The sequence below is a fragment of the Bos taurus genome, chromosome 1, assembly GCF_002263795.3.
Source record: "Bos taurus isolate L1 Dominette 01449 registration number 42190680 breed Hereford chromosome 1, ARS-UCD2.0, whole genome shotgun sequence".
In the NCBI taxonomy this organism is placed as follows: domain Eukaryota; kingdom Metazoa; phylum Chordata; class Mammalia; order Artiodactyla; family Bovidae; genus Bos; species Bos taurus.
Window position 1 is genome coordinate 79060081 of NC_037328.1, and position 12686 is coordinate 79072766.

At 42.6% G+C, this 12686-nt stretch overlaps 1 protein-coding gene across 10 annotated transcripts in view; it reads right to left on the reverse strand.

Moving 5' to 3' along the window:
• Positions 1-12686, reverse strand: part of LPP (LIM domain containing preferred translocation partner in lipoma) — a 757855-nt gene that overhangs the window by 623909 nt on the left and 121260 nt on the right. Inside the window, exon 3 of one of the 10 annotated variants that reach the window (XM_015471873.3) lies at positions 8031-8186. The exons of the other annotated variants lie outside the window; for them this stretch is intronic. The gene's annotated coding sequence lies outside the window, so the exon portion shown is untranslated. The remainder of the gene's footprint in view (positions 1-8030; positions 8187-12686) is intronic. 10 annotated transcript variants of the gene reach the window in all.

Genomic DNA, 12686 nt, shown 5'->3' on the forward strand with positions numbered 1-12686 from the left:
GCTCCTCAACCCCAATCCTTGCTCTGAAAACAGAGGTCTGGATCACTGTGGTTTTGTCATGAGATGAATAACAAGCCCCAAGGATTACTCGAATTACAAGGCCCAGACCAGATCCACTCAAATATAGCTGGAAGCTTTCTAGTAACTCTAACCGTGCATGGGGAATGAGCTGCTCAGAGAAGTGACTCACTTACTGGAATCCATGCTGCCTGCATTACTCAGCTGATATTAATACACCCACTTGTTCATTAAAGTTTAATTGGAGTTCATGTGAATTGGTTTCACTGGATATTTAATCAAAGAGAAGTATCTGTGTATGAAGTGTTCACATACAAAGCTAGAAAGCATAGCTCTTCCCCAACCTCTACACACTCCACTGGCTGCTCCTCTAATACTGTTGACACAGTAAGTTAGTCAGAGAAGGTGGTACAGTGATCTTCCAAGAGGGGGAAAGTTGTCCACACACAAAACACAAATAAATGATAAATCCTCTGTACGGCACTAGACACAGTTCCCCAGCTCATCAGCCACAGCCTGACATGGGCTAGGACTCAAATGGCTAGCTCCTCAGTAAGAACTTGCTCCTTTCTGGAGTTCATTATCAAAGCTGCAGGGCTCCTTTCCTCCCTGGGCACCTGTCTCCCAGCCGTACATCTTTATTTTTAAAATGGGTGGATAAGGAAATTAACCATCATTCAACATAATCACACATTTCTCTTGTACTGACAAGCAAACCATGAACGCAATCCCAAACGCCTATTTATACAATCAGGGCTGTCAGTACCCTGTTATTTCTTATTGGATATCTCACTAATCAACATTTCTGGAAGTATGAGTTTCTAAGGCTCCTGAAAAGACTTGTGCATGAAGTTGAGGAGAAATAGATTTCTCTCAAGTCTGGTGGCTCTGGTTCTATGATCAATTTTTCATTAGGAATGGTCACCATGGTTAAGGACATAGGACTTCTGGGCCCAAAACAAATCAAGATGAGTTAAAAACTTGGTACTCTAGATTGATTTGCTGGAAAAAACCCTCAAAGATTGCAGACTGAAAGGCAATATACTGATTTTCTTATTTATTTATTTACTTGGCTGCACCAGATCTTGGTTGTGGCATGCGGGATCTCATTCCCTGACCAGAGATTGGACCCAGGCCCTACCTTTGGGAGTGAAGACTCTTAGCCACTGGGTCACCAGGGAAGTCCCGGCAATGTGCTGATTTTTTTAACAGCTTTATTGAGACACAATGCACACACCATACAATTCACCCATTTAAAATCTACAATTTGAGGACTTCCCTGGTGGTCCAGTGGTTAAGACTCTGCTTCCAATGCAGGGGGCACAGGTTCAAACCCTGGTCAGGGAACTAAGATCCCACAGGCCGTGTGGCATGGCCAAAAGAATAAATAAAGTCTACAGTTCAGTTTTTAATATAGTCACAGAGTTGTACAACCATTGCCACAACTAATTTAAGAACATTTTCACTGCCCTCAAAGGAAATCCACACTCATTAGCAGTAACTCTCTGTCCCCCACCCCATCCCTGCCAGCAATCACTAATCTACTTTCTACCTTTACAGACTTTACGAATTGTCCTATTGTGGACTTTTCATATAAATGGAATTATAGAATGTGTGGCCTATTGTGACGAGGTTCTTTCACTTACCCTAATGTTTTCAAGAGTTATTGGTTTTGTACCACTACTGCATTCCTTTCTATTGCTTTATAATACTATATTTTATAGTACATTTCACTTATCTATTCAGCACTCCACCTTTTAAAAATAAAATAGAGCTACCAAAGACCAGCAAATTATGTAGCAGCACTCAGCCTGGCAGATAATCTGCTAATCCTCTGAATGATCTAGTCACGATTATGCCATCAGACATGTAAAGTATGTGGGGTTGTGGTAGGGGCTTCACAAATGTGGGAGGAGTTGGCAGAGCCTAGCCACCCAAGCCTTACTAAAGTTAAGGCTCATCAGGATGACCCGTCTGCACACGCTTTCACAGTTTACAAAGAGCTCTCACTGACGTGATGTAGTTAGACGGTGGTTCCTCAAGGAAGGAGCTTCAGTGTCTGCATCTCTGATTTCCCCAAGACAGCCAGCATCGCTTGGAACGCACTGAACCAACAGTACAAGCAATCACCTCTCCCTCGAGCAAAGCCACTTTTTCAGTTTCTTAAGATATGACCAAGTACCTAGTAATAAGCACGTATTATGTGCCAGGCACCAGCATGGTGATTAATAAGATACAACACCTGCCCTTCAGGGGTTTAAAATCTAGCAGAAGAGACAAAAGGAACACACACAGGACAAGTCAGGGCCAGATGAACAGCATTAAGGCTGTGAGAGAAACCCAGAGACAGAATCTCTAGCTTATTCCATCTCACTTGCCATGCTAGTGATTTCACTTCTAACCTTGTTTATCGAGTGGGAGCAAATTGTCATATTTATAACATGACAGTCATAGACGGTATGCAGACTTTCATGGAGATAGAGAATTCATAGCTATGAGTATCCTGAAAGAGTACAAACTGATCTGTATCTGGAGTATAAATCAAAGTCAACTTTAGCACCCACACGAGTAACATCAGCAGATGATGTAGACGAAAAAAACAACCGTCAAAGATGGAGAATCAAGGGGGTCATCTGTCCAAACCTAAAGACTTTCTGCGTCCTTCAAAGCAGGCATTTCAAAACACTGCCAGGAAGCAGGCAATTCACTTAGACGTTGTCACCTAAGCAACCAGGTACCGTGAAGGAAAGAACAGGCTTCAAAACACATGTCATCTAACCCATACCCTGAATATTCATTGGAAGGACTGATGTTGAAGCTGAAGCTCCAAAACTTTGGCCACCTAATGTGAAGAGCCAACTCACTGGAAAAGACCCTGATGCTGGGAAAGACTGAAGGCAAGAGGAGAAGGGGATAACAGAGGATGAGATGGTTGCATGGCATTACCAACTCAATGGACATGAGTTTGAGCAGGCTCCAGGAGATGGACGGACAGGGAAGCCTGGCGTGCTGCAGCTCATAGGGTCACAAAGAGTCGGACACAGCTGAGCGACTGAACAACAACAACAACAACTCATACCCTGGTACATGAGATCAAGTAATACAGCACTGAGTGTATTTGGTGCCATGTGCTTAAGAGACTCAAAGATATTTGCCAAAGAGAACTCAGTCCTCCCTACCCTCTAAGCAAGCAGAGCTGATTCCTAATCATTAAGAAGGTCAAGAGCATCTTCTATTCTTATGTCATATATTCTGAGGATGCAGCTGAGCTCCTAGATAAAGGCACTATGCCATCAAACGAGAAATTCAACTCATGTTTTTGTTTCTTGGTGTGTAAGAATATATATCTTCCTTGGATCCAACTCATGGAACAGATTAGGTTTCCATGCAAACCAGAAACAATTGATACACCTAATCACTTACAATTTCCACCAGCATGAAACCTTCTTTAATATATTCATCCAATTTGTACATCAATTGTACCAATTTGTACAAGTGTTCCTTTTTAAATTCCTATAGCGAGTTCGTGCCTCCTGTTTCCTAATTACCTCATGCAAAAAAGGGAATTTTACCTTCACTTCTCTTGTTCATTAAAGCAAGTTTCAGGAAGTACTTTGACATTTGATTTTTTTTAAACACATGCTAATTTAACAGAAAGTTTTAGAGATTCATTGCTGCTTATACTTGGGGAGAAACAAGTGAATATCAAATCATAGCTAACTTTTTAACCAATGGAAAAAAGAAAACTAAAGGGGAGCATTTTCAGGTTTATTGCAACTCTATATAATCTTGATAGCACTTGATAAGAATGACCTCACTACACTCGAACCGGGACAATGAAGCAGAAAGCAGCCCAGAGTTAAAGGCTCTGGGTTTCATCCATCGCCACTTTAAGAAAACTCATCTCATCTCTCTGAACTTCAGTTACATCATCTCTAAAAGGGAAATGAATGACAAGCTCTGCCTTGCCTACCTCATGGGGATGCCATAGGGTACACATGAGAAAATGTGTATTTCAGTGCTTTGAAAACCACAAAGCCCCGTACACAATGTGAGGTATTCACAGTGTAAGGTATTATCTTAATGTCTTTTCCTATAAAGACATTTTTAAATGACATGCACAAACACTTTTGCCTTTCTGTTTCTATTTTGAATCAGCTAAGGAAACACCCCCAAAATCAGCACCACTAATTCCAGGAAGCTTCACTCTCACACACACACACACACAAGGTTTATAATGATAAGTGCTGTGTAAGACAATAAGACCAAGAAAGCACCAGCTCCTGAAGAATCTTCCATCTCTGAGCTATCCTCATGAGAACAACTTTAATATTAGTGTCTTTTAATGTATTCTTGTTTTTCGAAGGCATATGAAGTATATTAGAGTATATCACCTTTCAGAAAGCAATATGCCAAAATCCCCACCCACCTCCTTTGGGTGCAGAAGAGATGGTCCCAAGGAGGAATTAGCCCCAGCATATCAGTGTCTTCTGGAAAGGAGGGAAGTGGGAGCCAGTGCTGAAGACAGGATCCAGAGACATGCAGACTGAGGGAAGACAGACCCTGCCTGGGTGACACAGAAAAAATTCCACCCCACAGGCCAGCTTTGATCAGCAAACCCAGTAGCCACATGGTGACACTCCAGGAAGCAGCTTATCAAGGATGTGGCTGTCTTTCACTCCCCACACAGGCTGTATCATCTGAAGTTTACTCTCTCAACTACCATCTACAGATTAGCAAAGATCAAGGACAGAGAAGCCAAAACTTTTCCAAGGTCACGAATGGCTGTGCAAATGCTTTCGATTCCTACGCCCCAGGCTAAACTGGCTCCTGGTCCTTGAGTGATCAGGTCAGGGTCCCAAAACAGCCATAAACCATTCACTTGGTACCTGTCTTTCATCATTGTAGCAGGACCAAATAATGAGAGCTAACACAAAGCGCTTGCTGTGCCAGACACGGTGAAATAAACTTTACAAACGTTTTTAACTATTAAGTTAATTTTTTAACTCATCTTTTAGCTTATTTCACTCTCACAATGACCCTAGAACGTAAGTACAGTCTATAAAGATGAGAAAATTGAGGTACCAGAGAGATGAAGTTGTTTGCCCACAGTTCTCTAATATCTCATAGTGGACAGTTTTAAACCCTGGTGGTTGTGGCTTCGATGGCTGTTCCTACCCGCACACACAATGCCTGGCCCTGGGTACTTCCCACGCTGGATAAACATCCACCAGGAGCCAGGCACCACTGGAGGCTCTCACATATATTTTCTAATTTATTCTCACAGTGACATTGGGAGAGGGATGCTATCATCCTGAATTTAAAGAAAGACACCAAGACTCAAAGAGGTCATTTAACCAAGGTTCTGACAAATACTAAGAAGCACCTAGTATTTGAACCCCCGTCCAATTTCAAATTTCTGCACTCTGTAAATACAGCTCTGACAGCGGCAAACTACACAGTCCTCTACTCATCATTAGCATTGTCTATCTAGCTATCTACTCATTAATTTTTTGCCAAGCAGTGCAGCAGAAAGAACACATGTTTAGGAGACAGGAAGACCAGAGAGGTTCCATCACTTACTAGCTGTGTGACTTGGACAAGTTATTCAGACTCTCTGTGCCTCAGTTTCTTCATCTAACCAATGAGAACAATGATAATAGTACCTAATACTGCCTTGAAGATTGTGATAAAAATTAAATAAGATGATGAATGTAAAACATTATGATAGGGGCCAATACATAATAAGTGCTTATAAAATAAAAATAAAAATTCACTAATAATTGAGTGAGACGAAGATAAAATGGCATAATCCAAGAACAATTTCTACCATGGTTTCAATAATATAATAGCTACTCAAAAATAAAAATGATCTTCATGTTCTGTGAATTTCCTCTCTGATAGTCTTGAGTTTCACAGCCCTCTCTGATCTAGTCCCTAAACCCCACAGTGGCCAGCACATGCCTTGTACATTAGAGAGATTCAGAGTCAATGATCATATGATCTTTCTCTGAACTTAGCAAGGAAAGAAAATCTAAGATGCTAAGGTAACTCCTCTGAAAGTTTGGAAGCTTCAGTTGTCCATTTTCACCCCAAATGTTACCTTCAGGGTAAAAATTATTACCCACTGTTAAAGCCTAAAACACACTGAAAAGCATCAATTGACTGTTCTTATTTATTTCTGACACATTTCTCAAGAAATAAGGAGAAAAATGATTTCTCAACCTCCATAGTTTTAAATCTTATGTCTTTCTTCTCTACAAAGATCATCACATTACTTAATAAAATCATGTATTTTGCACGGGTCCTCTGCAGATGTTAGTCACAGGGCTTTCCTAAGTCTGTCACTAATGTGCAAGAGAGAGGAGGTAGAAAGGGGAAGAAAGAGAGGCACAGAGAGAGAGAGAGGTTGGAAACACAAGAAATGGAGGATATTTGATATTAACAGAAAATTCATATGGCAGAACTGCTTTAACCAGGACACCAAAGGAAAAACAGCTATAAGAATGCATCATTAAATTGGGAAGAAAGAAAAAAAATTGTATGTGTGTACGTGTGTGTGTGCCCATGTATGTGTATATGGATGTGTGTGCATGCATGCATGAACATTTATGTAAAAGACCTAGGGCCAGACCACAGGGCAGGAAAAACAGTGCCCATACCAGGGCTTCTGGGCAACGTGTGAAGGGTCATGATGCTGCCAGGGCCCTGGGGGCTGGAAGACTGGATTTTCAGCCCAGCTCTGCCATCCAACTTTCCCATCTGGAACAAACTGCCATTCCTCAGTCTCCCACTCTCAGAATGGAGCCCTCGCCAGACTGGTTTGAGAGCTCAGTAACAAAAGAGATGTGAACATGTTGTGGAAACATCTGTACAAACATAAATGGGCCTTACTATCCATTTATTACAATGCCGAGGAGAGAGACTTTTCATCTGAGCCACTGTGCCTCACAAGTGGAATCTATTCCCATCCCAGCCCACTTTTAGCACAGAAAGAAGGGATGTAGACAGTTTTCCAGAGAGGCAATGCTTTTTAATTTCTCTATTATTTCCAAAACAAAAAAGCAAAAACCTTCCCCCTCTTTTGTTTTTCCAAATAAAAATTAATTATAACCCTAACTTGCTAATAAATGCAGGCTGGAGCTGTCCTTAAGTAAAAGCTTTTGATAACAAATTGCCTGCACTAACTGCTATTTTACTGCTGAATTTTTTATTGTTGCTTAAGCATAGCAATTATGCTAATAAGCCTGGGAGGATGGTACATTGAGTATTGAATCTGACAGATAAAATACTCAATAAAATGCTAATCTCACCTGAAAATTGGAATCAGACAGCCTTATTAGTATTTATGGATACGGCATCTTAAACATGTTTTGTTTTTTTTTTTTCTTTTTCAGATAAGTATATATGAAATCAATGTTGTCTCCTAATACAGCCTGCCACTGCTAAGCCTCCGTGTGCTTTAAATTCGAGAAGACGGTTCCTCACTGCTTCAACCTTGCTTCCTGATGGAGAAACAAGAGCTTATTGGTCATCTCTGCCACAGAAAGAATAGGGCAATAAAATGTGTTTCTTCCTGCACCTCCCTTTCTCTCCCCCCGCCCATCTAATCCCCTCAAAAAGGAAAGGTAAGAACTGTCTTTCTGAGCAGAAAGAGAAGGCAGATTTGACAGTAACAAGAACCATTTGTCAAACCATCTGGCTTCTCTCTTCACCTGACAGGAGGGAAGAGTGATGTGTCAGAAAGAACATGGAATTGAGGATTCAAAGAGCTGGCTTTCTCGCCTTGAGTTCTGCCATTTCCACCATGGGAGGCCCTAACAGGAAGCAGTGTCCTACACAGGGACCTTCTGAGTCCACAGTTCAAGTCCTTATGAGAAATGAGTCTCTACGGGGGACACAAAAAAATGGGGGCCAGAGCCCCAGTGTATGTGAAGAGCGAAATATTATAAGCCAAGGTAGACACATCAGGGGAATGTGAGATTCTTGAACTTGTTACATTTACATGGTACCTCCGTATTATGTATCCTCAGGATATGTTTAAACTGGTCCAGGCTTAAATTCAGAGATCTCAGACACCAAATACAAACAGTAAGCAAGACTGGATGGTCTACCAACTGTTCTCAGGAATTTTACTGGTTCTCTTCTTTAGGATCAATACATTAACTCTGGAAAGGAACAAAGAAGAGAAGTCAGCTTCCTATTTCAAGCAACATAAACTAATGCTGAATATCACAATATTATTTATGAAAAAAATCCTTTCCTCCTTTATTTCCATAAGAACCACATAAGGCAGGAAAGAGAAAATTCTCTTCTCCAGAGGCTGCCGTAGATAAGAAAATTAAGAATCAGAGAGGATTTCCTCACCCAGTCAGAGCACATGGGTTCTGGGGTCAGGACGAATAGTTTTGCCTTCTGACTAATTCCAGCCTGCCACTAAGCACATGCGGGTCTTCTGGGTCTTGGGCCCGTTGACTCACCCCAAACTCAAATACCCAAGCTACGAGTCACTGCTGGACAGGAGAGGCAGTGAGCAGGAACCTCAACACCCACAGCCGCCATGCCAGCGCCTTCGCCCACCACCTTCAAGGTTTCCAAAAGCTGACACCCCTTCCAGAAGTCTCTATCTCCCCTTGTTAGGTCATAGGCATGGACAAATCTGGCTTTCATGGCATGCAGGAATGTGACAGGTTGTGACAAAACTGGGCACAGATCCCAGGACTCAAAAATTCCCTCTAGGGCCTTACAGAATTACTGTCCTCTATAATCCCCCGTTTCTTCCTTTGGGCCCTTTCACCTTTCCAAGACCAAAGAGGTCCCTTGACCACTAGCAGAAAGGAGAGGGAGAGAAAATGGGCTCTAAAGAGTCAGGGTTGAATACAACTTAGAATCCTCAAGCCCCTTTCTTCAGCAAATCTTCACAATGCAGACAAAGCTGTGGTGATTTTTATTATCCCCATTTTGCAGATGAAGAAATAAAGGACTAGAAGTTCATAGATTCCTCGCAGATAACACAAAAGCTCGGTGATCCTCAGCCCAGAGCTGGGGAAATGCCAGTACAGGTAGGTGGTCAGCCCAAGGCAAGGTAGTGCCACACAATCAGTAGAGTCTACAATCGTTAATCACAATGTTCCAAGACACACCACCTCCAAATAAGAGAAAATGCTGGCATCACTTTAATATTAGTGATCCACACCACCCAAGGGAGCTGACCAACTCGTCATTTTCCCTTCTACTTCACACAGATAGAAATAAAATCCAAGTCCAGACACCCCTTTATCTTTATTGTACCAGAACCAACATTGCAATTTTCAAAGCAACATCACAACAAATTCATCATGTAGGGATCACTATCTTCCAATTTTCAGGAGGAAAAAGCCAAGCACTAAGAAGTATATTCACTCGACCAATTCTCAGAGGTCTCTGAAAACAGGACCAGCACTCAGATCCATGCCCCCTGTTCTTTCCACTTGATTAAGCCACCTCTGAATTGCCAGGGCTGCCATCTCTTTAGTAAACAACCTCGGCAGAAAGTCAGTTCTGAACTGAGACATCTCCCAACAGAGTAACGATTCGAGTCATACTTCGAGGAATAATTTCTGGGAAAGCAGAGGAGGTGATGCTATCAAACAGTGAAACTCAAAACTCCTACTCACTACCTACCGGGGAGGGAGCAGGAAACGGGGCCGAGGCCCCTTCCCTCCGTGCTCCCCCTGCCCATTTCTGTCACTTACAGTCATTACTAAACTTAGCACTTTAAGCAAATGAAAGATATTTCCTAGCGGCATAGCCTTGGGTAAGTCCCCAATCTCTTTGGTCCTATTACTGATACACAGTCAAGCACATACGCACACACACAGGTGCACATATACACACCTAAGACCACCCCTTCCTTCCCTTAGTGGGATGGTGACAACAGAAAGCCCCTGTTTTATTTACCCTGCACAGCCCTGCAGGAACACCCTAACTGTTCATGCAGTGTCCCCAGCCTCTGCACCCAACACGCTGACCAGAACCCTCCACTACCTCCTTCCTTGGGCCTCCCAATTTCCAGCCTCCTTCTGCTAAGCCCCGCTTCCCAATCCTCACCTGCCACTCTCCTCTGTCAGGTCTGGTCACTTCTTCCCTGCACAAGCACTAACTTCTTTCCCCATCACCAACTGCAACATTCCCCTCACACCCGAAATCCATCTTCCTCTAAATGAAATACTGCCAGGCCTTCAACAAATGAAAGCTCCTCAAACACCCTCCACCAGAATAGCTGCATTTCTCCACATGCTCTTGATTTTGTATCCTACTAAAATCAGCACCTCTATAACTAAGTCTATTTCATAAGTGAGAAAAAGGTTTTGTGCCCAGAATACAAGAAGTATGGCACTACAAGGACCTTCAGTCAAACCCCCAAGGACACTGCCCCAAACTGGAGAAACTGCGGCAGTGGGGAGTCAGTCCCCGGGTCAGACACTAAGAAACACCACCATGCTGGGTCTTATACAAATGTTCTCCAATCTTTACAACTTAGCATGCAAGGTATATTCAATCCCCAGTAAAATCCATTTACCGGGACTCAGAGAGATTTAGTGTTAATAACTCAGCCCCACTAGAGTTGTGTGTGTGTGTGTGTGTGTGTGTGTGTGTGTGTGTGTGTGTGTGTGTGCGCGCGCGCGCGCGCATGCTCAGTCATGTCTGAGTCTTTGTGACCCCATAGACTTTGTAGCCCACCAGGTTCTTCAGTCCATGGGATATTCCAGACAAGAATACTGGAGTGGGTTGCCATTTCCTTGTCCAGGGGATCTTTCTGACCCAGGGATTGAACCTGCATCTTCTGTGTCTTCTGCATTGCAGGTGAATTCTTTACCAAGTGCGGCACATACTATCCTAATTCACAAGGCTACTGGAGCTCAGGTTTATAAACAAATCTGTACAATTTCACTGAGATTCTCTGTTATTGAGCAGGGTCTAGTGCTCTGCCAGATGCTTTGTGAAAATAATCTTGGGTAACATACAAAAAACCCTGCCCAGTAATTCTTAGTGTCCCATTTTACAGATCTGAAAACTAAAGCCAAATACCAAACAATATGTGTCTGGCACATTTAGGACTAGAATCAGGGGTCTCTGACTTGCTCTTTTTCTCTTTCCTCTGCATCACACATCTTCTTTATTCCTAAAGTCTCTGTCTGTAGTGTGTTAAACATAATGGGTTTTTCTATGCATGAGTCACTAGAAGCAACCTTCAGCAGTCCATGCAGAATCTGCGCTGCAAGTCAGGAAAAGGTGCTTCACAAGCAGCGATCTAGTTCAGATCACAACAGTGATGGTGGAAGGTGGATTTTTGGAGCATGCCATGTGAGCACAGGCTGACCCTGGACTGTTCCCAAGGGTCAAAGTCACTCAGCTTCACAAATGCACATGCTGGCTTGTCCACCATCCTTGTAGCAGGGGCAACTCCAGTGTATTGTTCAAGAATTTTCATGGTCAGACTCAGAAATCCAGAGGTCATCAAGTACACCTCCTCTTCAAAAGGAAATCTTTCCAATAGAAGGATTTGATAGCCCCAAGAACTTGAGGACTAGAAGAAGAGATGGTGCATCTTGACCTAATCTCACTGGAATGTCACCAGCATGTTAGGTAGATATCACCTTTGCCTCTGGGAAAGCAGGATTAAGAAGAGCCAGGGAAAAGTTGATAGCTGCTCTTAAAAGCTATAGGCCCCTAAATCAGTTCCCAGGAGACCTTCTAATTTCTTGGGTTAACTGTAGGTAACCTTCCAATCCCTCAGGCCTCCTTAGTAAGTCAATTTAACACACATTTACAGAGTACGTAAACATGCCAGCTACTGAGTTATGCTCCAAAGGCTGAGAGATACCTGCCTTCTGCAGATCAGAGCTCAGAAACACATATCACCCATTAAAAAACAAGATGGTTTGAGAAAGAGTCTCTGAAAATACAAACCATGGGATGGTGGACGTAGGAGGAAAGAGACCGATTCTTAATGGAAAAGCTGATGTTTCTGAGAAGGTGGAATTTGAGCTGGGTATGGAAGGATGTTGGCTTCCCTAGTGGCTCATATGGTAAAGAATCTGCCTGCAATGCAGGAGTCATAGGAGACACAGGTTCTATCCCTGGGTCGGTAAGATCCCCTGGAGGAGGGCATGATTCTGTTCTGTAGATGCGATTCTGTCCTGTAGAATCCCATGGACAGAGGAGCTTGGTGTGCTACAGTCCACAGGCTTGCAGACACAACTAAAGCAACTTAATACATGAGCATGCATGCTTGAATCACTGTACTGAAGCCCTTTGCTGTACATCTGCAATACTGTAAGTCAATTATACTTTAATTAGAAAATATATAAATCAAATATGGCACTGCAGCTTCAAGTGACTGTTTCAATTATGAAAGTCTTGGCACTATTTTGAAAATACAAGAAATGTAAACTTCATATGAATAATTTTTGAGTTTCTTCTTGGGAGAAAAAAAGGATGATGGAGTAGGAAGAGGTTTGGTAAGTGGTGGAAAGTGTCTCAAACTCACCCACTCCCTGCATTCTCACTCTTAAAATACATTTCAAGCTCCTCGAGTCCCTTGGACTACAAGGAGATCCAACCAGTCCATCCTAAAGGAGATCAGTCCTGGGTGTTCATTGGAAGGACTGATGTTGAAGCTGAAA